The sequence below is a fragment of the Melospiza melodia genome, chromosome 3, assembly GCF_035770615.1.
Source record: "Melospiza melodia melodia isolate bMelMel2 chromosome 3, bMelMel2.pri, whole genome shotgun sequence".
Lineage (NCBI taxonomy): Eukaryota > Metazoa > Chordata > Aves > Passeriformes > Passerellidae > Melospiza > Melospiza melodia.
In genome coordinates, this window is record NC_086196.1 from 73,444,102 (window position 1) to 73,470,785 (window position 26,684).

Sequence of the window (26,684 nt, forward strand, 5' to 3'; positions counted from 1 at the left end):
TGAAGAAAGTGTGATAAACACAGCTGTCAGAATTGTGATCTGAAATTACTCTAATTAAATTAGATTTTACTAAAATGAAAGCAGCACCTTGTTTTGTTTCCTCTTTAGCTGAACCAATTCAGAAAATAGTGACTTTCCAGTTCTTTCATGGCCAGGAAGGAAAGGTAAGATTTGTTACATATAAACAAGGATCTGAATATGCACAATTGTATAGAATTCCATATTCATGTTCCTTTTGTTGTATTTGCTACCCACAATTAGCATCTTAATTTAGAATCTGAGATCTTCAAGGGGGGATTATCTGTACTGGCCATTAAGTGATTTCTCTGCAGTATTATGGGGAGGTGACATAACTCTGTCATGTGCATCTCTCAAGTATATGTGTTACAGTAAAAGACAGACAAGGGTGTTTTAAGGTTAAGAACTATTTCACTGGTGATGAGAATAATAACTAGCCATCACTGTAAAGAAAGGCATGAAGGGATAAAATACATAAACCTGAAGTTAGATGATCTCTGGATAACCTTTCATCTTTTGTCTCTTCCTCAAAAATCACCTTGTTTCTCTTTGTAGATGGATAGAAAGACCTGTCACTCCAAGCCTTGCAAATTTACTTTGTAAATGAAATTGCCATTTGGCTTAGATCTGGGGAGCCACTCCTTTTCAGTAGAGCTGAAAATGAAGGTGATAAATTATTTCAGTGCTTTGTTTTTAATGAGACCACTATTTTACAAAACAGTCTAATTAATTACAGAGAACAGCATAGCCAAAAATAAATAACTGATATAACTACATGTTTGATTTGCGAGTGCTATTGATTTTAATTTAATTATTGTAAAAGAGAGCTATGCCAGAATTTAGTGCCATAAAAGAAAAATATGAATTTGTATACTGCTAGATTTATATAGAAAAATATTATATGAATATACCTTCTACTGGTGCTATCTATCAATGCATTAATTATAGCGAATCGATCTGATGAGGAGAAATTCGATTAATTACACCGTCTCTTCCATGAGTGGGCACTAGATGGCAGTAAAAGATAGGAGCTGGGGTGTGGAAATTTTCTTGATGCTCGTGCACTTCAGTGGAGGATCACTACATTAATATCCTGTAATCTATTCTTTGGGTGGGGTGGGTGGGGGGGGGGAGGAAGAAAGAAAGAGTCATAGGAATTACAAAAGCTTTATTGCATGACTCAGTTGTTTCTAGAGTCTATGGAAGAAATTGGTACAATTAGAGGCAAAGTGGCAGAACATGATATTCAGTGACCAGGGCTGACAGCAAAGTCCTTTGCAGATGGGAGAAATGTAATTTTCTCTCTCTCTCTTGGTCATGTTGCTTCACAGAAAAATCTCCTCCAGAATTCATATGCTCCCTCCATGTCACCACAGCGCTCCTTGAGTGCAGTTCTAGTCCCAAACTTGACGGTGTTAAAAACATCAATTTTAACAACATTTTACACTCTGATTCTGACCCATCTGACCAAAGGCAAACCCTTGGGCTGGTGGAGGAGACACAGCAATGGTTGTGTTCAGGAGGAGGCCTGGGTCAGAACTGGAGATTACAACGAGCCCTCAATAAAAACCACTCCAAATGAACCCCAGGGGGAGTATTAGCAGGGAAGGAGGGGATTGGAGTCTGACTCAGGTTGCAGACTCCAGCTCTCAAATCACTAGCAGCCTGACCCGGATATTTCACATGCTTCAGAAGGGTTTTTGGAGAGCCAATTACCCTCAGGACTGGATGAAAGTGAAACAGCTCATCATGTGCAAGGGATCACTGCAGATTATCCCATGTGTTACTATGGTTTTAAAAATTACAAAGACATACTTTTATTCCAACTACAAAAGGAAGCGCTCAAAGGTTAGGAAACTCTGCATCTGTGTTTTAGCTCATTCTGTGCACTAAGACACCCTTTGGGACAGAAAAGTATGCAACCACGTAATTAAAAATTGAGGCCTATGCACAAATTGGCACAACTCGTCTGGAGCAAGCTTTTCCTAGGAATTCAGCACCAGGTTTATCCGTATAGATAATGTTGTTTGTGCAATTTTATGTGCAATATTGACATGCTTTTATACATGAAGAGTCTTATGAGTAAAAAGTTGTTCATATTTTTACAAGTTGAAAAGTTCACAAGTTAAACCAATTGCTGCCAAGTTGGAGTTCTAACTATTTATTGTTGATAATTTCATGTTGTAATCTCCTGTTAACAGTTTCCTTTTATTACCAGTAGTGCCCCGAGCCGGCCCGCCGCTGCCTGCCCGCCCGGGAGCGGCGGGGCCCTGGCCCCACCTTTCGGCGCGGGCCCGCCCCTGCCGGGAGTAGCCCGGGGGCGCCGCGGGAGCGGCGGGGCGCCCGTCCCTCAGCGCGGGTCCCGGCCGTGCTGGGGGAGCCCCGTGCGTGGTGCCCCAGGGGTGCGGACCCGTCCCGGGAGCGGCGGGGCGCCCCCCTGCCTCGGCGCGGGTCTCGGCCGCGCTGGGGGGCCCCGCAAAGACCGGTCCAGGTCGCCGTGTTCCGCAGGGGCAGCTGCTAGCCGGCGCCCTTAGCCGGGCGTCGCCCTGCTGCTTCTGGAAGATGGCATCCAGACGGTGAAGAGGAGGGGGCATCGAATCGGCATGCAAATGACATTGGATCCAGCATGAACGGGAGAAACCCCTCAGCAAACCTAGCCAAAGCCCCCTAAAAACAACGAGCAAACACAAAATTGACTAATCTAAGTGATGTCTCGACGTGAGGAACAGAACCTAGTATCCCCTAAGACCCTTTTTTACCCCTCACCCTAACTACAGATGTCGGCTAGACAGAGGACTCCGAATGTTGAACCATACGCAGGGGATTTCCTGTGAGGACGTAAGCCCCAGCTCCACACACAGACCAGCGGACAAAGCTGCGCTCTTCCTCGCCCTCCGAGTCACTTTTGGGAGTAGCGGCGGCACGAGCGAGGAGCCGTCGGTTCTCCCCACTCGAGCTGATCCTTTGTAATAAAAGCAGCATTAACAAGGAGAAAAGTCTCCTGCCCGTGCCTATTTCGAAGAGTGGTCCATCGCATGGACTCTGATCTGTGTCACTGCCTGGGATGAAACTGTCTAGGGGTCACTGTGGCCCTTGTGGATTACACCACAAGAGTAAAGGGAAATCCTTTAAACCCCAGACACGACTTTCCGACAGTTTCGATACATTATTAAAAGTGTGTCTATTAGGCTGTGGCTCTTTGGGCAGATTTGGACATGTTCCATTCATCGCAGCCACTACCCCAGGAGCCGGGCAGGCTGCTAGAGGCAGAGCGAGTCTTCACGCCACGCTCAAGATGGCGGCCCGTGGGAGCCGGGCCGGGCGCCACGCCTTCTCCGCTCCGCCGGCTGTGACTTCCGGAGGGGGCGGGAGAGGGCGTCCGTCCCATGGTAACTGCGCCACGGTGGGGACGCTGCGGCCGCCTTTCGCTTCCTGCCGCCGTCCGGCCCGCGAAGACAGGCAGCCGCCGCCTCCGGGGTCGCGCTGCCGGCAGCCGCCAGGTCGCGAGGTGAGAGGAGCCCGCCAGGGCGGGCGGGCCGACCCCGCGGGGCGGTCTTTCCGCACCGCCGAGGTACCAGGTCGGGCCGGCGGCGCCGGGGGAGGAGGAGGAGGAGGTGGTGGCGGTGCTCGTGGCGGCCGCGGTGGTGGCGGCGGCCGCCTTGTGCTCGTGTAGCGGGGGAGGAAGCCCCGGTCCAGGGGCAGCGCCCCGGGGAGCCGCGCCCGCAGGACAGCGGCGGCCCCGCCGCGGGGAGAGCCCTGTTGGGGGCGGCGGTGCCCTTGTGTCGGCTGAGCCCTACCTTAAAATATCTTGTAAAAATGAATTAATTCTTCACCTTCACTTCTGAATCTTTTGTATTTATTTTACTGGGATCTGGAGCCTTTTTTTTCTCCTTTATTTAAAGGAGAAAAAGCACCTAACTTTTTTCGTTCGCTACGGGCTGAGATGTGATCAGCCTTTCGCGTGCTCCTGTCCTGCCCTTTGTTCAGACATAAGGTGCTTGTAGTTGCCTATTTTATTTGTTAGGAGCAAAGACGCCTTAAGAGCAGGTATAGAGGCAGTGGTTTCGAAAGGGAGCTCATATGGCACCTTTGTCTTGGGAAATAAGGATACGGTTATTCCCGACTTCTGGTCGTACAACCGATATTATAAGGTTACTCATTGCTTCCAGTGGCGGTGGAAAACGCTGGAGGTGTTGGAGAGACCATTAGGGCAGAGGTCTGTCCAGAGAGGTGTGGAAGCCTCTTCAATTTCCGGATTCAGTGCGAGCAGCCAGTTCCGATGTCTTTTGTGGAGTTGGCACCTGCAGCCAGTGCAGGAACTCTCTCTGTACCCCACTTTGGGAATGGCTTAGTTGCTGCATCAGGGACAGCTCACCTGCTGGATCTTCACATCTTCATCCTAGGAGAGATTGAGAGGATACTAGAAGTTTAATGAAAAACTTTTCTGTGAGTAAGGCAATATGACACTCCATCTCTTTTTCTCAGCCTCTGGAGGAGATGGAAAAATAGATTTTTGCAGTATGGTTGATGGTTCACGTTGCATGGATGTAAATGAGAACCAGCTTTTCAGGAAAGAGATGAAGAGCTGTAGTTACTCAAAGTGTGTCTGTACCATGTGTGTGATTTAAATGAACAAAAACTCTCTGATCAGAGTTGCAAGTAGCTTGTTATAGAATATCTGGCATGGATAAGCTGTGAAGTAGTAACAAATATTTAGGGCAAGGCATCTGTGTTGTCAGTGAGTTGATAAAAGTGCTCAGCTTAAAGAGTGTCGACTGGTGGAGCTACAGGCAAAAATGGGTGCCAGGAAGCAGATGGCATGAATTGAGACTGGAAGGAATGAGGGATTTCTTAACTGAATAAATGTATAAGAGCCTGAAGCAAGCAGCCTGCAGGGATGGGCGTGGAAGAGATCTAGTGTCAAACAGCCAAGGTGGGGCCAGGGAAAAGTGCATTAGAAAAATATAAATATTTCAGACGTTGGCATGGCACTAAGGCCGCCAGAGTTCAAGTGTTTGGACAATGCTCTCAGACACACGGTGTGATTCTTGGGGCTGTCCCATGCAGGTGTTGGACTGGATGATTCCTGTGGTTCTGTTCCAACCCAGGAGATTCTGTGATTTGTAGTCTCTTGTGGCAGATATTTAAGCTTGTAATCAAACCTTCACACTATATTAGAATGTATATAACATTTACAGATTGTATTTATTTTACTCATGTTTATGTTTTTCTCTGAATATGAAATAAATTACTTGTGCTTATTCAGTTTTTTAGTAGCTCCCAGAAACTAACTACTACTGGGGGACTGCTGTGCTGATTGCTGAATGCTTGTGTAAATTGAAACACAAAGAAGCAAACATCCAGGTAGGGGCTTTTTTTCTTAAGTAATTGTCTTTAAATGTTAAAGTAAGGAAACAAAACAGCCTTTGACACTCATGTTCTGTTTCAGAACAGAGTGGTTGAACTTTATCATTGTTGTAGAGTAGGATATTTTGGTGGTCATTAAATAGAAAGAAAAATCAAATTCCACAGGAAGATTTGTTTTCTCCTTTAGAATGAAGGGAGTGATATCTGGTAGTAATATCATAGCCTAGTTGGAGGACAGTTATTTTGAGATTAGAAGCTCAAATATGTATGTTGGTTAGAAGCAGATGGATGTTGAAGTGGGGACTTGACACTAGAGTGGTGCTAAGTATGGAAGAGTGCCTTAGGCACCTTGTGCCATCACTCAGGGGGGCTTTTCCCCCTTTTGAGGGACACAGTATATATGTAGGGAATAAAACTCACTGATTGGCTTTTTCCATTTTTTTTTTTTGCCTGCTTTTGAGCTCACTGTAGCGAAGTTAAGGTTGTTTGCCGGTTATATGAAGTGATAAATAAGGCCACAGCCATGTCTGTTGGCCTTCAAGGCACCTGGGAGAGGGCAGTGTCAGTGGCTGGGCTTTCCTGTCTGTGGAGCCAAAACTTTGCTTCAATGGATTTGCCTTCTCCAGGGCAGGGGCAGACACAACTTGAGGATGAAGCTTTCTTAGCAGAGTCTCAACATTGCTGAGAATGGGGTTTTTTTTCTCTTCAATTTTTTTTTTCACTCCTTCTTTCCAAATACACTACCATCACACATTCCTGGCTCTGTTGGAGCATGCCATTTGAAGCTATTTTTGACTGCTCAGAGAATTACTGTAGCAGGAACAAAGGACAGTAATTGGGGCCTTGAGAAGAAGGTCCCAAGGGGCCTTGAGAAGAAAGAGATGGAATTCAGATTAGTAGCCTCAAAAAAAATCTTGCCGTAGAAGAGGTGAAAAGTAAGACTTTGAAAGAACAAAGGTAAAAACAACATGTGAAAACACTTAGTTCTCAAAATGTTACCCTTTCCCATGAGGAGGCTTTTTGAATGGCTTTCATAGTAATGTTTCTCATATGTTGACCATAGATTTATTTGGGCAGTAAGCTTGACTTTTTCTCTCAGCCTTTAACAGAGATGATTGATTTACTGGCTTTGATAGAGGGATAGAATTACTTTCAAACTTCAAAATACATAAGAAGCACCTCAGGTAATTAGCAAGCCTACGTCTGTCTCTCTTTAAAGTGATCAATGGCATGAATTTGGTTTGGTAATCATGGCTATTTTCTTGTTCAGCAGCCATATGGTATTTCCGAGTTTAGTGTAATTTCCTGTACGTGGTTTTTTACAGAGTCTACTGGGCTTTGGTGTGAAGTGCAGCAAAAATTAAATACTGTGGGAAGGTGTGAAAATGTTCTTATGTTAAAAGAGAGAAAAAAAATGTTGCTTTAACTTTGGGGTAAGAGTAGATTGTAACCTCTAAATCACACTTTCAGGGAGACTGTTATGTGAAAGCAGTACAAATTTGTAACTGCTGCTTGTATGACACTGAAGTTTTTAATGCAAATAATGATCAACAGACCAGTGTTTAGTTGTAAACAAAATACTTTTTTGCTTTTCTGTAAAAAGGAGACCCTTCTTTCAGTATTATATCCTTTTAAGGGGTTTTCTTCTTGAGGTGATACATTAATGCTGTTGTTAAATGTGTCATGACATTAATAGAACAGCCACAGCAAATTTCCGTCTTTCTGATTTTTTGAGGCCTGCAGTAATGAAAAAAGTGTGAATTGCATCTGTCACATGAGAAGTGGCTGAGGGTTGTTTAGTCTGGAGAAAAGGAGGCCCAGGAGGACCTTACTGCTTTTTACAACCACCTGAAAGGAGGTTGTTGACAGGTGGGAGTTGGTTCCTTCTCCCAGGTACCAAGTAATAGCACAAAATGAAACAGCCTCTGGTTGCTCCAGAGGAGGTTTAGATTGGATATTAGGAAAAATGTCTTCATTAAAAAGATGGGTCATGCATTGAAACAGGCTGCCCAGGGAAGTGATGGAGTCACCATCCCTAGAAGTGTTCAAAAAACACGCAGGTGTGGTGCTTACAGATGGGATTTAGTGGTGGACTTGGCCAGTGTTTGTTTAATGGTCAGACTAGATGATCTTAGAGATCTTTTCCAATTGTAATGATTCTAAGAAACTTCTGAGAAACTTTCTGGGCATCAAGAAGCATAGTCCATCTGAGCTGAGCAAAGCTAGAATTACAGAGGAGTCTGGTTGGGAAGCTCAGAGCTGTTTCTGAAGCAGTTTTATAAAGGTGGAAAATCCTGGGTTTTTTTTAAGCTGACCTTTATGCTTATAAATAGCAGCTTAAATTTCTCTGTGGGAGATTCTCCAGCATGCAATATTAACAGAAATAAATCTGTCTGGGAGAGTTGTGGGAAGGGGAACCAGTGTCAGATGATGATCTTGGAAGGAGATCTGGAAGTGGAAGCATTTCAAATAAGGGGAGTGGGGCAAAGAAAAGCAGCAAAAGTGGTATTGGGAAATGGAATGGGGCAAAGCCCGGGATCACAGAAGAGTAAAAGTTGCTAATGGTGTTGTAGACTAGTGTAGACCTTGTGAGCATAGTTTTCTGGTTAGTAAAGGTAGCATTGAGGAGAGACAGAGGAAGAAACTGTGTGGGATACAGTCAGGTAAGTGCCATTTAAAATTAAGTAGAAATACATCTGTAAGGCACCAGAGAAAAAATTAGTGATTGTAAGGTGCATATTCTTGGAGTGTGTGGAAGGAAATGAGAATAAGGGCATCTGGAGCCAATTCCTATGAGGGGGGAGAACCTTACTGCAGAGGTGGGGAAGTAGAGGTCTTGTGATATGGAGACAGCCTAACACTTGCAGCCCCAAATGAGAGAAGCTGTATGGTAACCTAGGGGCATGGTGCCATGGTCAGTGTGCCATGCTGGGTGTTCTCATTGATGCAGAGGCCAGAGTGCTGCTCACAGTGTGTGCAGCTTATAGAAGCTGTGAAAGAAACATTCTTTTTGTTCTCTCTGTTCTTATTTCTCCCCCCATCTTTATCCTCTGTAGGAGACATGAAAAACTTGCTTTCATGGGTTGGTACAGGCAGCATATGACTGGAAATAACATCTTTCTGCATTCAAATTTCTGAAGAAAGGTCTTGCTGTGTATCTTTTTGTATAGCATTGTTGTTTTTGTAGAAACAGATAAACCCAGCATGATAAACACATTCTTGTGCTGTCTATAGTACAACATAACTCTTGTGCTGTGTAACACAAATTAATAAAAATGACTGAATTAAGCCCTAACTAATAGCAGATGGAAACTGTGGTTTAGTCTTGTGTAATCTTTCCTTGTTAATGAACTTCACATGCAGATGAAATGGGAGGGAGATAGGCTTTAATAAGGGAAAATGTTTGCCGTGTCATCTGAGAACACATGCTCCTGGGTGAAGCTTGTGTGCTCAGCAGTACTCCTTTCTTGTGCAGACCCAGAGTGTTTAGAAATTAAACTTGTTACTCCTGGGATGACAAGAATATATCCCCCTCCTAGAGCTTTAATTCTTATCTTTCCTCTTTATGTAAACTGGGTTGGTCACAGGCTGTAAACAGCCTTGTTTTAGACTTTGTCATTGCCATCCTTGCATGTGATAATGTGCCTGCTGGAGCTGAACCAGGAAGTGTCTCAAAGGCACTAAGGTTTATTGCCACAGCTAATACTGGGCTTGTGCCTTGCTTTTTTGAAAGCATCCTGTCTGCTGTTTACTGAGTGTTTGAAGAGAGTCTCGAGGAGAATTGTTTCAGGTTTCACAGTTTAGGTACAGCATCATCTTCCTGTGACTTGTACATATTCTGGTCATGAATATGCTTGAAAAATATTTTAGATCTAAAGTGACTCACTTAAGAAATTGTTTCTTTGAATGCATCTCTCTTTAAGGCTTTTTTTCCAATACCTTGTTTATTTGTAACATAAATTTTCTTTAACTTATAGGAGATTCATCTGCTGATGAGCTGCCTTTTGTGAAGTGTTTGTGATTAAGTATTTATAGACAGGATTGAGCATCGGTAGTGAGATTTGAGAAGACGCATTTTGTAAACACAAAACCCATTCTACCTGGAATGTGAGTGGAATGGTACAGCTAAGATTACACTTGTGCTTTGGGTATTGTTGGAATTAAAGCTGGGAGTTTTGGAGCATGTTTATTAGTTTTTTTGCAAAGCCTCAATTGTGGTCTTCTGCACTTTCTTATTACTTGTTGTAAGACCTAGAGGGTCCTTGATACTTACAAGCTTAGACTGAAAATGCTTTTAGACTTGATGTGAACTTAAAAGACTTTCTTAGGAATTTTCTCCCTGTTGTGTTTACTGAAAGTAGTTGCTATGCTCAGCAATACAGCTGATAAGATCCATTTCTAATTGTAAAAGTATTTAATATTGAAACACCCCTCTTGGGCAGCAGTTCTTGAAGTTGCATCAAAACTGGGTGATGTGGAGATATCTTTGGGTGGGAGGAAGGAAGAGGGGATTTTGAGAACTAGGTAATTAATTAAAGATTGCTGTGGTTATGATGTTTTAGGCTTAGAAAATTACAGAGTGCTATGCCACATACTTTGAATATGCAAGTTAAAATATTTTCTTTAATACATATGCTGTTCTAAATAATTATATAAAGCTGAAGGGAATTTTTGCCTTGTGGAATAAACTTTACCCTAGTCTTAAACATATGTTCTCACTTATTGTTGATAGCTTCTTTACTACTATAAAAAACTACAGTAGGTATTGCAAGAATTCAGTAACTTAACCCTTTGAAGTTGAGTCCTGTGAAATGTATGTCATGCTGATAGCTTTATAAAAACATAATGCAATTAAAACCAAAATCCATTATTAAAGCTAAAAGTAAGATAATTTATATAGTTTAGAACTCACTCCTGTGGCAGTGAAGTCTAAGATCTTGAATAGTCCTGTACGCTTTCTGGGTCTGAATTAGGCATCAGGTATTTTCTTTGACAGTGAAACTTTACAAACAAGATTTGCTTTAAGGGTTTTGAAAATGTCATTGTCTAATAATGTTTATGGACCATGACAGCTGAAGAAAGTAGTTGTGGATGACTGTGAGCTGTAACTGGGGGGTTTTTGTGTTACTGCTTAACTGTTGCATCAGTAAACTGCTTTTCTTTGGTGTCAAACAAAGCCAGTTTGATCTGCTGCAAACTGAGTACTTTGGCAGCTTTTTCTCTGTTAAAAAAGTGATGGAGGTGGCATTAGTGGGAAAACAATTACTTGCTTTGTAAGTAGTGAAACTGAGTTATGACTAAGTGTATTGATTTGCCTGGCCAACACAAACTCCAGACAATTTTTTTTTTCATGGCCTTTCCATAAGAGGGTTACATGGTGGTTTGTTATTTCCCTGTACATGGCTGAATTTTACAAACCAAACCGCTTTCTGGGGAAATTGAAAGGGGGTGTGAATTTATTTTTTTAATAGATTTTGATCATGATGTGTAATGTTGAGTGGATTAGGGAAGACTTGTGCCTCTCTTAGCTTCTGTTACTTTGCAAAGCTCTTTAACTTCTCCTCTTTTATGGCTTTACTAATTGCATACACAATAAAGAAGTTACTGACTTGCAAAAAGATAAGATTTTCTATTTTTGTTTTTACTACCTAGGTAGGAGAAATTGCATCTCTTCCCTTGTGCCAAACATGATTTTGTTTTTTCTTAAACTGGCATCTTATCCTCAAACCCCCAAAGGCAATTTGAATATGCTGTTAAGAGTTCTTAGCTGATTTTAGAACTTAGGATGCTGTGTATCTGTAGAATCTACAAGTTGAAGGCTGCTAAAACTTTAAAACCCACAAACAGAAGCCATTATAACAGGATTATGAGACTCTGAGATGAATTCTTCATTTGAGTGCTCTCTCTTACCTGCTGTTCCTCTCATCATTGCCCTCTCTGGTTCAGGGAAGGCTTTGGTGGTCAGTGCCTTAGTGTAAAAGATGTAGTAGGTTAACATTTAGTTAACTGATAATAATGGCTCTGAATGATAGCTCAAAACAGTTTTACTATTTTACTCTTCAAGAAATAACACCAACCCTTCTGTCAGCCCTGTTAAGAGGATGTTCTGTGGTATCTTGTTTGTTTTTTCTGAAAATTTGTGTTTATATTTGTGTTGTGAATTTTCCCCATTGTATTACAGCTTTGAGCAGAATGACTGGAGCGGAGTAGAAAACTGAAATGCAGCAAGTGAAAAGTTTAAATAAAGTCAATATTTTGGTAGCTGTGAATTGGATGTCGTTATCTCTTCTGTGAGCTGTTTCTGGGTAGCCTTCCATTGCATGTGGCACGTAATAAACCATGGGCCAAAACAAGCGCTTGTGGCTATTACACGGAGAAGGGCAGGTGCTTTGTTCCACTGCTTAAATTCTTCTTTTCTCACAGTTACCTCCTTCCAGTGAATTCAGACATGTACAGACAGCTTGCTGAGAGGCTGTCTATAATTTACAATATCAAGTAGTTTTAGGTGTAGCTGTGGCTGCTGTGTGCAGTAGCTGTGCTCCAGTGACGTGGTCGTCCTTTGTCCTTGTGAGGTCCTGGCCAGAGGCTATGCAGAGCAAGCTCAAGGCATGGTGGGATGTAGGACAGGAGGCAAGAGACCTCAGCACCAAGGCGATGCTTGGTGGTCAGTGAGATCATTTACGTTTGCAACATAAGACTTTGTTTTCCCATTTTACCAAACTGGATTGTTGTTAACTTGAATGTGAAATACTGCTGGGTTTTATAAATCGGGATGCAGACAACTAATAAAAGACCTGAGTGGTGAAAATGTTCTAAAAAATCAAAATCAATTGGTTGCAGCCTTTTTGGAAAAGGTTCAAATGAACTTTCTTCCCAGGAAAACATTTAAAAAATTCTAGACTATATGTTTGGTATACTTGTTTCAGATATATCTTTATTACAGGATAAGCTGTAGTTATACCTGATACAAGAAACAGAAGCATAGGAATTTTGCTTATATGAGGAAGATGATGAAGAACACTTACAAAAGGGATAATTTGGAAAGCAGGTGAAACTTAAAGGATAATTTAAGGTTTACCTGCTTCCTGGTCACAGAATGATTATCAGTTACCATGTAGACAGATAAAATTCTTTAAGTGGGGAGACAAGCCAGGCTGAGCACCTGTATCTAAGTGGGTCAGGTAGAAAAGAAGCTTAAGAGTTCTGGAGTCCACTTGCAGAAATATTGCAACAAATGTGAGCTATTGGATAAGTTTTTCAAGTAATAAATACAAAAAGTGTTAAATAAACATAAATGTGGATGTTTTCAAATCAAAATTCACAACCAGTCAAATCTCCTTTTATGGCATGGTATCCAGTCTTTTTTGGTAGGAACAAATGTGTTCTGAGTTTAGTTAGTTAGTCTAATGGCTTTTTCTGTATTATAAGCAAGGACGTTTCTCTAAATACCATAAAGTTGGTGAAAAGCCTTAAATAGTTTCATGGATCACTATCAGACCAGAGATTGTGGAGACTGAATGCTCTCTGCAGGGTTCTGTCACTAATTTTGACTTAAGTGAAATGTTAAGACTGTGCAGTATTAGCAGCAGATGGTATCAAACTTGGAATTGCTGTGTGTTGGAAAATGTGGATAGGGTTCAGAGAGACTTGAGGGCAGAGAAGCAGCAGTCTGGAAGGGAAGAAACCATGCCTTTTGGATGAGGACAAGATTCAAGGTCCTCCATTTATCATCTTTGTACAGGAAGACAGTGGAGGAGTAGAATGAGTGTTGTGCAGAGTTCTGGGGATGATGCAGTTGAGAAACCAGATATGATTCTGTTAACACAGCTGCTGCAAACAGCTTGGATGTACTGTGACATGTAAGCAGGATGAGTTTCTACAAAGCACATAATTGTCCTTCGTGCCAGGCTTAAGCATTTCACCCCTTGATTACAAGACAGTGTAGAGGAAAGTAAAGAATGAAGTCTTGAAAATGTAATTATTTTATTCACAGAACGATTGAGAAGTGTTTCCCTTACAGAATGGCAGACTACAGAGGGAAGGAAGAGGTGAGGTATAAACACGGAGAGCATTTTTCAGTTTAGTCTCTCTGACAGCAGAACCACTGGTAACGTGCTTAAACTGCAACAGAGAGAGTGGAAATGGAGACTAGAAAAGAACTGTGACCCACTGAGACAGACTGCTTGGGAAACCTGTGTAATTGCCATTTTTAGAGTGCGTTGTAAGGCACAGATTAACTCTGTCTAGACTGTGTTTTTCTCCCTCAGTCCTGAGAGGCAGGATTAGCTGATTTATTGAGCTGCTTTCTAACTATTAAAGTGTTAGGAAATCCTAGAAGGGTTTCTAGAAAGCAGGGACATTCAAATTAGAAAGGTATCAAAGTGGTTAATAGCACTGGATGCATGTTAATCACCTTCTCATTTTGTGATAATGGGTCTTGCTGTCAAAATCACACCTCTGTGCTCCTGCATTTCCACTCCCTGCTCTTCAAAGAAAGTAATATTGCACTGGGGGAGAGGGGAAAAATATTTTTATAGATCTTCTGACTCGCTTCCATTTCACATCTGTAAATATCTTCCAGCTGATACACCAAATGTATACTGATGGCTACAAATTTCCAGAATCATCTTTCTTCCCTAGCTGTGTGTAAAATTGCTTTGGGGATGAGGGAGAAATTAGACTCTTGAAACCCCATGGTAAGTTTGATATCAGATTCTAAGATTTCTGACTGCTTAGCTCATTCCTCTGAGTCAGAATTAAGATATAAAATAAACAATTCCCTCATTAGCAGATAGCAGCCTTTATCTTGAATGCTTTTTTTTTTTTTTTTTTTCTCAATCTGGCAATTAAAATGCATGAATAAGAGGCAGTGTATTCTGATAGCAGGAACTGGGGCCTGGGAGACAGAACTGTCAGTATCTTAATCTTAGACATGTTGTTGAATTATGATTTGCTGAAAGGAATGTTTAATTCCTGGCCCTGTTTTCCACACACAGAATATAATGCTGCAGGGATTAATTTTTGTCTGTAGCTGCAGAGTTAAAACTCTCAGACTTGTCTTCCCACATTAAAAGTTAGTATATAAGCCCAAGGTTCTCATTCATGAAATCCTAAGTTGTGTTTGAATTCTTCTGCTACAGTATCCTCAGGTTAAAGAACAATAATTTGAAATTCTGACAGGTTAAAAATATCTAACCTTGTGGTAATTTCCTTAGTTTTTAATATATGGAAAATACAAATTTTTTTTCCTTTCCTTATTTGGTTCCCTGCTGTTGTTGAAGACAGCTCCTTTTTCAAAGACTTCAGATGTATAGTGTGGGTTTTTACTTCATTCATGGTTTATGAGGATACAGAAAGATTGCAGAATTCAAATTTTACTGGAATCCAGTCCTGTTATTTTGTAAGCATGGAGGCTGCATTAGTATAAGCTGGTTTGTCTTGGATCATTGATATAGCAATACAGCCAAAGGATTTTTTTAAGTTCCTGTAGAGGCTGAGGGCAATGCTGTATGATGTCATTCTGGTTCAACAGACCACCAGTGTTAAAGAGTGAGAGGGTGTGGGGAGTCTTCAAGGCAATGAAATACTTTTTCCAAGGCTGGTATCATTAGGTTGAATTCCCTGTGGGCTTCTTCCTGCAGGTTTTAAGTTAGGTCTGCATGGACATTTAAATTTATTATTATGGTGTCACCATACAGGGGTTATTTTTCTTTCAGTGAATTCTTTGTAAAAGAGCTGGCATCATTTTTAAAAGGTTATGTTGAATTCTCATTTCCTCAGCAAGTTGCCATGGATATGTCAGGTTCTTAATGTTTGTTTACAGAGGAATGAGGTAGAGAAAGTTTATGGTAGCTATTTTCAAATGCATGTTCTGCTTTCAAGTGATGCTGTTTTCATTGAAGCTAACTGGCCAATGAATGTGAATTCTGCTGTCTGCCTGCTTTGAGAAGAGTTAACATAGAAATGTTCATGTGTATATCCTTACTTGGCATTAACTTATCAGTTGTTCAGGTTGCTTTATTCCCACTGCAGTAAAAAGACCCTGCTGATTTTGTGTGCCCTGTGTTGTGTGTTGGAGTCCTGTCAGTAAGCATTGAAATAGGAAGGCAGTGTGCACACCTAGAACTAAGTAATTGCTGCTGCAAAATGAGCTGCATCTCATGCACCTGCACAAAGCAAAGAGGTCCTAGACCTGCTGTGATTGGGAAAAGGCGATGGTGAATTTTTTCTGGCTAAGAACAGGCATAACAAGGAAATCAAGACAAAACTCCGGCATGCATAGATGAAATGCCCACGAGAGAGCATTTGTATGTTGTATTACATAACACAACACGTGAAGTATGTCTCTGGTCTGTTCTCTGCCTTCCAAGTCATCTGCTTTGCTCCTTTGTAGCTGCACACTTACTTTTCTCCCCTTCCAAAATAAGCCCACAAAGATAAATGTGCTTGTGTAATCTTTCAAGTCTTGATTCAGAAATACAAACTGCTACCTTTGGAGCCCATGCAAATAACCTGCACAGCACTAGATTCTGCTGTCAAGTAACCACTAGAAAAAGTATGCAATTAAACCAGAAGTCAAACTTTAGCTTGTTCTTTTCCCAGGTCACACTGGAAGAGGTGTGGGCAGGCATGTTTGAAAGCTGAGGAAAATGAACCCTCTGTCACAGCCAAGGTGTCATTAAGTGCTGCTCCTGTCTCACTGTAAGCTGTGCAGCCCTTAAGGATGAGACAAACGACTGCTACAGGACACTTGTTTCAGTTTTGGGTCAAATACCCAAAAGAGTAACAAAAAGTCAGGAGGCAGCATTGTGGAAAAGTATGAAAAGGTGAATATCCTGTTGTGGAAAGTGAAGGATGAGAGAGAAACACCTGTTAAAAAGCAGCTGCTAAAAATGGATGACCACTCTTAGTGGAGTAAAAGAATTAGCAGCAGCTTTCTTGGTAAAGTTGGTCCTTGTGTACGTTCTGTGATTAATTTAGTTGTGAAACTCCACGGCCACAATGACTGTTCCCTTCCAGTCTGTAATCAAAGGTGATTTCTTGAGTGGGGGAGCATGCCTGGGCGTGGTCAGTCTGTGCCAGTCAGTTCCCATATAAGCTCTGCTGTCAACCTTTTAGAGTTACCTCACATGTAAACTTTATTAAAAGTATTTTGAGAAAAGTGTGATAGTCTTATGCCTTGTGTGTTCCAAAACCTTGAAATGTTTCTACAAAGAAGTGTCTTGTGCGTTTTTAAAGGTGTAAATGAAATACCCTCAGTGTGCTAATTTTAGTGCAGTAGGTCTGAGTTTCCAGATGAAGGTGACAAGATGTTCTCTTGCTTCTCTGTTAGTATCCATAGCAATAGCCAGAGATGCCTTTGTGAAGTGACAGGTACAGAGATAGCCATGTTTGAAACTGTTTGTGTTTCATAGAAGAGCTCTTTCATTGCTTTTATAGATGGTAGTGCAAAATATCTTGAGTGGTTCATGTAAGCTAAATACCAGCCCCATTAACTATTGAATGCATGGAAAATGCATTTTCCATTCAGAATGAGCAATGTGGAGTCTGTACTTTCTGCGCTTCTTTAGAGATAGAGTTTCATTCCCTGTAGCCAAACATCCAGTCAGGAGTGTGTGCAGGGAGGAAACCCTTACAGAGCAGTGAGACAAGCTGTAGTCTAGTTTCTTTCACATGAGTTCAGCTTCTTTGGGAAGAAGGTGGGCATGGATCTGAAGACATGTCCAGGACTAAATGAAATTGAGAGAATCTTTACTGGAATTGCCAAGAGAAGTGGATTTCTAGCTTCATGTTGTGAGGCCTGATGTGGTACTGGCTCCACATGCTGCTCTAATATAGCCCATATCCTACAAGTGTACAAACTCAGCAAGATGCTAAAACATGACTGTGCTTGGGGATGAATGTCTTTTGCAGTCCGTGCTTATTTCATTTTATTAGATGTTGTCTTAACAATACTAATCTGTCTCTTCTGCTGATAATCACCAGAGACCAAATGCTTTTGGGTTAGAATGCTTTTATGGTAGCTCAAGCATAATTTCCAGGTAGATTTCTAGATAAAAAGCCACTATGGTTTTTTTTTCTGTGTTGGGGTTTTTTTTCAATCATCTCATATGTTGATTTTGCATACCTTGAGATTGTGCTGTACACAGAAAGGCCACTTGGTCCTAGTGACAGGGAAGAAAACCTAAAGTACTGTGTACATCTGTTCAGTTATCTCAGTTTTCATCAATCCTCATGGCCTGACCCAACAGCCAGCTTCCAAAGCTGACAGTACCAACCATCAAGATCCTAATATTCACAGAGTAATCTCTATTAAATGCTTTTTGGTTAACCCTTAATACACTTTGAGAAAATGCCCCAGATGCCGAATGTTGGGATTAAAAAAGAGATACTTAAAATTTTTTCTCTTATTCTAAAAGGCGTGACTGCTCCCATGAGTGTTTCAATGTGAAGGAAGCTGAGCAGCCACCTTGTTCCTATTGCTCTTCTGGAACACGTCATGTGGTTTGGGTTATGTTTGGAACTGAATTAGATGAGGCTTTAAAGTGAGAATGCTCAATATATGACAAGTGTCAAGTTCTGTTTTGCTGGAAAATATTTAGTATTTATCTGTTTTTTTCCTCAAGGTGTTTTCACATATAAGATCCCCTGTCGTGTGCAAGAACTGAAACTTGTTCTATGAGCCATAAAAATAAATCTTAATATTCTGAACTAACGGGACTTAATTCTTCAGTATTGCTGTTTCTCTGTAATCTGCTTTTAGTGTAATTATTTCCCTTTGAGAGAGAAATGATTGTGTATTACTCTGCTTAAAAGAGTCATATTTGAGAAGCTTGTCCCAAACCATAGGTTAGGCTTTAAAACTTAAAAGTTCCCTTTGTATGCAGATGGGATGTGGGAGTCTCATGAGAGTTCGTGATTTGCACTTCTGTGCTGCTTTGTGCAAACAGTGCTCGATAGCAGGAACTTAGCTCCAACTGTGTTCCTGCAGGAATTTGTTTTTCTCAATCTCAGGGGGTATTGCTTATTTGATGCACGTGCTCTTTATTAATCTTCTGTGCTGAAAGCCTGAGAGAAATTGTGATAGGCAGGTATGGTCAGCTTAATGAATGAAGGTATTGTTGTATCTATTTGAAACGTCTTAAGAGGACCTCTTTGCTGGCTGGGCCTGTGACTGTTCTGTAAGGCTGCCAGGGTCAAAAAAAAGTCACACTGAGAAATGTTATTTTGGAGGTTCTTGAAGAGTGTGGTTGAATTCATACTTCTCTTATCCACACAAGAAAAATAATTGCATAAACAGTATGCCATGATTCTTTCTCAAAGTAGTAAAGAGCAGGTATGTGGATTTACAAAATAAAGGAATAAGAAATTATTCTCAGCTGGTTTTGCATTCTCATTTAAATAGCTGAACTATCTGATCTTATTTCCTGTTGCTTTTAGTGATAATTTAGCTGAAACTCGGAGAAGGGATTCTTTGTTTGTTTTTTTTTTTTTTTAACATAAGTATATTAATTTTAAGTATTCTTTTTTTGTCCTGTATTACTCCTTTCTTCTCCTTTTGGGATTAGCAGAAGAGCAATTATCAGCTACTTAGTACCAGAATTCTGTATTCTAATTTCTGGGGGAAAAAATCTCCTAAATAGGGAAATCCAGTGAATTATTGTAAGCATGTGATTTTATTGAAACTCTGAATTAGGCATATAAAACATCTCTCTTTTCAATGTCTTGCTGTGCTAGAAAGGAGGATTTTTACACAGGGAGAGTTATGCATACTTTTGAAAGCATGTCAAGAATGTCAGTGTTCAGAAGTAAAATGCGCTTTCAAATATAGTGGCAACGCACTTAAAGTGGGTGTTATCAAGTTTACTCACTTGTTCATCAGTTATCTATAACCTTTACTTTCTTGCTATATATCAGTCTTTACACATTTTGCAGAATAAAAAATTGATGATTTGAGATTCATTAATTTAAAATTTCTTTTTGGATTAGCATTTGTGCACTTGGTGTCACTTCTTGAGCAGGCTTTTTGCTCTGTTTTCTGTTTCTGGCTAAATAGGATAGGTGTACATGTTAGGGATGTGTACTGGGAAGTCTCTGCTAGGGATTCCTTAGGTCTATAAAACTCTGGAAGTTCACCCTCCTGGCCTAGAAGCAGTTGTTGCACAGAGGCACTGGCATTCCTGCAGACAGAAACACTAAGTTTTGAGTTATAGTGGTGGTGAAGGGAGTCTGAAAAGTGCAAATTCACATTACTGGAGTATTGTATGTGTTATAATGATTCATAGTTAGCAAAAGACCATGGCTTGCCTCAATCATGCATAGCTGCTGTTACACTTTTATTTGTTTTTCCTGATATTTTAGACTTTTTAGCAGCTGTCATTAATCATACAGTTGAACAGTGTGAGAGCTAGCTGGAAACAGGTGGTGCATGCTCCAAATATCTTGAGATACAAATGATGGTCAACAGTGTTGATACTAAAATGTAGATATTTGTGCCAGCTTGTGTTGGTTTTGCTTCAGCAGACCTTCTGTGTTCTTTGCTGTGGAGAAGTACGTACAAAGCGTTCAAAAATGAATTTAGGCAAAAAATGTTGCTGAAACATCAATTTATTTTGCATTGCTAAGGCTGTGCAAAACCAGCATAGAATTTGCTGGCTTTATTGTAGAAGGTATGGATTAAAGCAGCAGCAGAATGTCACAACTCTCAGCTGAAAGACAGCTTTGTATGGAGCATTTAATTTAGCTGCAATTCCCACCCCAAATATTCCCATGTCCAGTGAATGTGTGTGTAACTGGGAGATATCACTTGCATAGCACAGTGGTATCTTTCACAAGTTGGTACTTTGGAAAGGCTCAAACTTCAGACAGGATCTGGTATTTTGTACCTTATTTAATTTGCAATCGTCTATCCTGTAGACAAGATTAGTTTTTTGTCTTAAATCTGTTTGCAAATTCAGCCTTGTGAAGTTGCAGCTAAAAGTGCATAGTTTTGAGTGTTCTGTAATTGAAGACTTTAGAGAAGAAGAAAATTGAGGCAATTAATTGGAGCTCCTTAATTGAGTCTGTGGCTGATAGACTCTAATTAAACCCCTTAAAAATATTATCCTGTGTTTCTGTACAATGTTGTTTTGCTATTCAAGTAAATGAGGGTTGATTCAGAGCTTTCTTTTAAACAAAGTCCCTAGACCATTAAGCTGGCTAAAATAAATGTAGACATTTGGTTTTCATTAGTGCTGTAACTGAAACAAAAACATTTTAATGACTGATCCCAGAGTGTTTTGAGGTTTGTGCAACTTTGTTAGGAAGGTATTTAAACTGTAGTATCAGTTGCAAGGTTGGCCATAAGCCAGCGTTTCAAAGCTGTTTCAAAGCAACATGTTGGGTTTCCAGAGTGTTACAAAACAGGAAAACTTTGAGAGGGGAGAAGTACTGGAAGGTAATTACAAGAAAATTTGCACTGAAATGAAATTATCTGCTAAAAGGAGACAGTGATGATGTTCATGCTGTACTACAGCCTGCTGCTTTGTTAAAGAGTTGTTTCAATTATTTGGAAAGAAACATGATTTTGAGCTTTAATACTTACATTTACAAAGAATTGACTTTGCCCAAGAAATTATGTGCAGTTTTAGGTGGGCTTTTGGTATCTTAAACTTGCACAAAATGCGATCCTGCTTCTAAGGGAAAGAATTTAATATATTGCTTACAAGATCTAATTTAAAAAGTACTTTCTGGGAAAATACTTAGGTTGGTCTTGAAAAATGATGGCCGTGAAATTGGACAAACATTAGCATGTGGTATTGGACAAATAATCAATAGCTTTGCATTTGTGGGAGAAGCTGGAGATTATTAAAGTGCTGTAAGATGAAGATTGCTTATTCTGTATCATGTTGTAGTCACAATAATGTCTCGGGGCAAACCTGCAGAAATTGTTGAAATGTTCTGGATGATCAGGGGTCGATCAGGGCAGCAAGGACTGGATATCAAGAGCTTGTGGCCAGACGGCATTCTTGTGGGTGCTGCTTGGCTTGGGTACCAAAAGTACTGTTTATCAGAACAGTCTTAGTTTTTTGGTGTTTCTGTTTTATTTTTTGTCCTCATGGTTGATTGGCCTAAGTGGCAATTAGAAAAAGACTTCTGATGACTTCATTTAAAATATTAGAAATGGGATCTAGGGAAAATGACCACTTCTAGCAAAAAACTCCAGAACTTCTCAGATGGAATTACAGAAAGGTTCATCTGAGCATGTTTGAATTTTGATGGGTTCTTTTGCATAGTTATAACCTTAGTGATTTGTCTGTAGTTGACAAAAACCAAGTGTTCTTACAAAAATCCCCCTATCTTAAGCAAGAAGCAGACATCTGAGAGTTTCATCCCAGTTTTCCAGTTGTTATGTTTATACTCCACTTTATGTATTCACCTTCTAGGCATAGTGTTCTTACGTAGAGATTTTGCATATCATGAGGTGTCGGTTTCTCGGCTGTTTAGGTGACCTGGAAAGGCCTGGGGTGGCCTTGGACAGCCCGCGCTTCAAAGGACAAGGAGAGACTTCAGATCTTTTCTTGGTCTCGGTGTTTATTAATTGTTTATCTAAAAGATTTTCTCTTGGCCCGACAGAGGTCTGCACAGCAGCCAGCCATGAGCACACTGAGAGCCCCCGGGGCGGTCACCTATCTTTATACTCAAAATTACGTATACAATATTTATCATTTTTCCCCAATACCTTTTACCCTTATTAACCAGTGCACTTTTAGTAATAACCAATCCCAAAGTGCCAACATCACCACAGAAGATGGAGGCCAAGAAGAAGAAGAAGAGGACACGCCCCAATTCCTCCATCTTACTTCTTTAGACCCCCCTGTACAGAAATCTTAAACCCTGTGTTTCACTCTCTAATTAACTTATCCCTTCACCATTCACCCAGTGAAATCCTCCCATCCTCATACAGGTGTCGTCTCCTGTGTAGGATCAAAGTCCAGCCACCAGACACTTCTGGCAACATTCCAGGACTCCCGAGCCCCCCAAGGGTGATCTCGGTCACTCTGCACATCAGTCCTGAGGTGCTGAGATCCCACAATGAGGGTTTTATTTGAATGCCTGAATTAAAGATTTTTACAAATGTCAAATAATGAAAAGTTGCTGTCCTTCTGGGATGGGTCAGAAAAACAGTTTGCCTTTCCTCTTCTCCCATATTCTGTCTGCAGGATATTACTTTGGTGGTTTCACTGTTGGGATGTTCTAGCTGAATTGTCCCTTCTCCTAAAGCTTGTGGAGAACATTGTGTATTTACACCTTCATGTTCTGCAAATGGAAATAAAGGAACAGATGCAAATGAATGTTTACTTTGGTTCCTTTAGCTATAGGTTAGAAATATATTCACATTAAAGTTGGTTTTGCTAGGCCATGTAATAGTCATTTGACCACAAGATCATAATAGAGATAAAAAATTTTGCTAAAGATACCTTGCCTCAGCTGAAGATTTTGGTAGTACCAGTTTTGTGTTGTTCTACACCTGAGAAGGAACAATTTGTCATAATTCAGTTTAAGATAACTTCTTTTTGTGATCCTAAAATGCTAGAAGCTCATCTATAATTAAACTCTTCTTTGAAACTACTTCAGTCAGTTTTCCTTTTTTTAATACCTTTCCCCATTCTAAGAGTCATTAGAGGTTCTAAAAAAATATTACTTTCAAGTCTCATTTAAGAACTTAATTTCTTGAGAATGTTTAGTTGAGATTTACTACTATTTGGTGGCACCATAGTCTTGGTGTACTGAATGGAAATACTAACTTGGTGCTTGTTCTGACATGAAGAGAAACATCTGATCTAGCCTAAGGCATTAAAAACCTTGTTAGAAAGGGAAGAGCTGTTCAGTACCATTTCACTGTACCATTAATTCACTACTTTTTTTTTGGTATTGTGGTAGTTTGAGGAGAGATGAGATGGAGATGGCAGAAGACTGAATAACTGTGAGAAGACAGAAAGAAGCAAAATTTTTATTTGTACAAAGTCTGTCAGAGTGCTGGGTATGTATAGGAGCAGTGATGTTTTTTGCAAGTGTGGTGGAACAGAATAAGCAGGAGGAGAATGCATCATTATTAAGCTGGAGAAAAGGCAAGTTGAGGAAGAATGTGGAATCTTACTGTCTCAGAGCGTGTGAAGTTGTTTGACCAGAGGCATGAAAAGCTTAACATGTTAAACAGCAGATATTCACCTCTCTTCGAATAGTCCTTCAGTTGGCATTGATAGTTTAAGCAGCTAAAAGTTCCTGACAACCATAAAAATTTGCAGTGCACTAAACTGCCATATTCCATGCTTAGCATCACGTGGCAGGGAATTTTAAAGGCTGATTGATTTCAAAGACATTAAGGTGCCAAATTTAGATTTTTATTGAATGTTCTTTCGTTAGGAGCAGACAGCTTGCTTTGCTTCTGTTGTATTTCTCTCCACTTTTAGGCTGCAACTGGGAGCAATATTCTTTGTAACGAGACTCCTGAGCATGGAGCTGCAGTAAGAGCAGCAACATCTGCCTGTAATAAGGCTTTGCTCTCTTTCCTGCTTTGTTAGTTCCATATGCCAAATGCCTGGTGGCTTTATGCAGCTGAATCTTGCTCAAAGCATGTGAAGTATGGGGAAGAAAATGAAGGTGCTGTGTGCAAACCCAGGAGATGCAGGCAACTGAGGGGGGGAAAGAATGTAAGGTGGGAATATAAATTGCAAGGTCAGGAATGTGTGAGGCTCCTAAGTCTTGAGACTATGAGGACAGAATTTTCCCAGTTCTGATGAACCTCTCTGTGTGGTTATTCTCCATGTATCTTTTAGTAAGTAGTAGTAGTAAGCAGGGGAAATAAATTCTCTAAGTTCAGTGTCTTTTGATATGGATGGGCTTTTTTTCCACTCTATACTTGGGAAAGTCAGAATGACAGGAGTGTTGTTTTTACTATGGGAAATTAGGATGGAGGGCAGATGGAAATTCTGTGATTGGGAATTGGTTTCTTGATGCTGATGGAGAAGACAAGCAGGGACTTGGGGAAAGATGCTGAAGTACTGATAAGAATGCTTGTTTAGAGAGAAGGACCAGAGGGATCAATCAAGAACAATGATGAAGAGGTCTTGGGTGGCAGTTGCATTAAAGGTAAATTTTTACAAATGCATTAACTGACTTTTAAATAACAACATTCAAATGAGCCATTATTATCTCTAAAGAACTGGAAACAGCAAAGTTGAATATATGGGATTTGAAAGCCTATTAAGTAACTGAGGAATCTTTTTACTGAATCTTTTTTTTATTTTCATTGTTCTGCTTGTAATTATTGTCATGTCTGATTTGACTCTGTTAAAAAGCAGGTAGAACAATTAAATGATTTAAAATATAGTGCAGACATAAGTGCAGCCTGCTGGAGAAGTGCAGACCTAATGGATGTGCTTGGGTGGGATGGAAGCTGGGCACAGGCTGTGGAGGGTGAGGTCCTGCAGCAGGGGAGGGTGTGCCACTAAAATTACATCAGTGCTTCACTTAAACATCGATCCTGTCAGTGGAAGCAAAACAATTTCTTTGTGATTCATGGAATTGTTGACTTGGTAGGATTTTTTCCTTTGGTTTACCTCATTGCTTGGGTGAGTAATTAACATGGCTGTAGGAGTACTTGAAATTTGGAATTAACCCTTTTTCATTTGATGGAAGAAGTACTTTGTCTGGGTGAAGATACTGGCATGCTTTCTCTGTAGAAATGGAAAATTTATAGTTTTTAGGCAACAGAACTGGGGGTGAAAGTTGCAAATAAAACTTGCATATGTCTGCTTTCCTGTTCCCATGTTTACATTACCCACTCAACATCTCTAAAAGGCCACTGGCTGAAAATATTTACCTTCTACTTGTCCAAGCAGAACTGCACCTATATAATAAAACCTAAATATTAGAGAGGTACTGTGTGTTCATGTAAGCCTTGAGAGTTTTAGTCATTTAATTGCAAAGTAGTTCTATGACAGGGAAAGCAGTGTCCAGCATTAACTACTTCTATGAATTTATTTGCTTTGTAGAAATGCAAAAATTGCGATTCTTTGTTTATAAGAGGCATAGTTTGTAGATCAGACAATTTGGTTCCATGGTGCAGAACTGATGATGCAGAGATAGGACCTCTGCCATGTCTGAAACCTACCTTAAAAATGTCATAGACTCCAAAAGTGAAACATTATTCAAGCATTATTTTTAAAAAAATCATAGTTATTGACTTACAGCTCAAATGACTCCTAGGGGAAGCATTCACTATAGAGTTGTCAATTTTGTGGTAATCATACTTTTATCTGAAGAATCAGATGTTTTGTTGGTTTTGAGGCTCATAAAGTTCTTATTTTGTGGATTGAGTCAGCACAATCATTCCTATATTTCAGTCACAGAAATGTAAATACCTACAGTTGTTTACACTACAATTTGTAGTATTATAGCTGCTTTCGATGACAGACATGATTTAATGAGCTGCAGAAAGCAGGAATGCCTTTTCTATTCCATAAACAGATACGCTTCAGTATTGCTAATGTTTTCTCCTAACCTGATCAATATTGGAGAGAACTCTGTATTGATTTACATGTGATTTCTCCTACTAAAGGTGCGTGCCTGTCTAAAAACATGCAAATGAAACTAACCTGTCTTCAAAATCCTCAAGAAAAGAGACTTCTGGCTCACTTTTCTCCAGCAAGGAGATTCTTAGTTTTCTTTTTCTTGTTGAGTGTTTTGTTTCAGTGGCCCACTACTGCCACTGATGACATTCAAGATTCCAGAGGCAAAATTTTAACATGATTAAGCAGAGATTAAAGTTTCTTAAGCATTCGTTGTTCATGGAAAGTAGAGCAAATCAGCAGACTGTGAAATAGGAATTGGTTTGCCTTGAAGTTTTAAGCTGGAAGTAGGTGTGCTGGAATGACAGATTTCTGCCTCGTCCCCGACTTTTACTTTTTGAGACTTTGCACTGCACTTCAAAAAAAGGTCATGAGTAGGAACATAGTCCCCTGCTATTCCTGAGTGCTCTGAGTCTTCTCTGAGAGGAGAGTGAGTGGGGTGATAAACTGCTTTCTGTCTTTCCATTACCTCATCCTCCCACCTCCTTGTTTTTCCAGTATAAGCCAGTGTTGCAGATACTACATTTTTTTTTTCCATCCTCCTACAGTGACCTGATGGGCTGATTGCATGTTTTAATGGTTTGGTACAAAAAGACTAATTCTTGTTTGTGCTGTGCTGTAAAATAAAACTATGCACTTCGTGTTTCTGCTTAGTTTAGTGATTACAGGAGGAAGTGGTGTTTGTAT

At 40.3% G+C, this 26,684-nt stretch overlaps 1 protein-coding gene across 1 annotated transcript in view; it reads left to right on the forward strand.

Moving 5' to 3' along the window:
* Nucleotides 1-3,439: 3,439 nt before the first annotated feature.
* Nucleotides 3,440-26,684, forward strand: part of DISP1 (dispatched RND transporter family member 1) — an 85,429-nt gene continuing 62,184 nt past the window's right edge. Inside the window, exon 1 of the mRNA XM_063152261.1 lies at nt 3,440-3,526. The gene's annotated coding sequence lies outside the window, so the exon portion shown is untranslated. The remainder of the gene's footprint in view (nt 3,527-26,684) is intronic.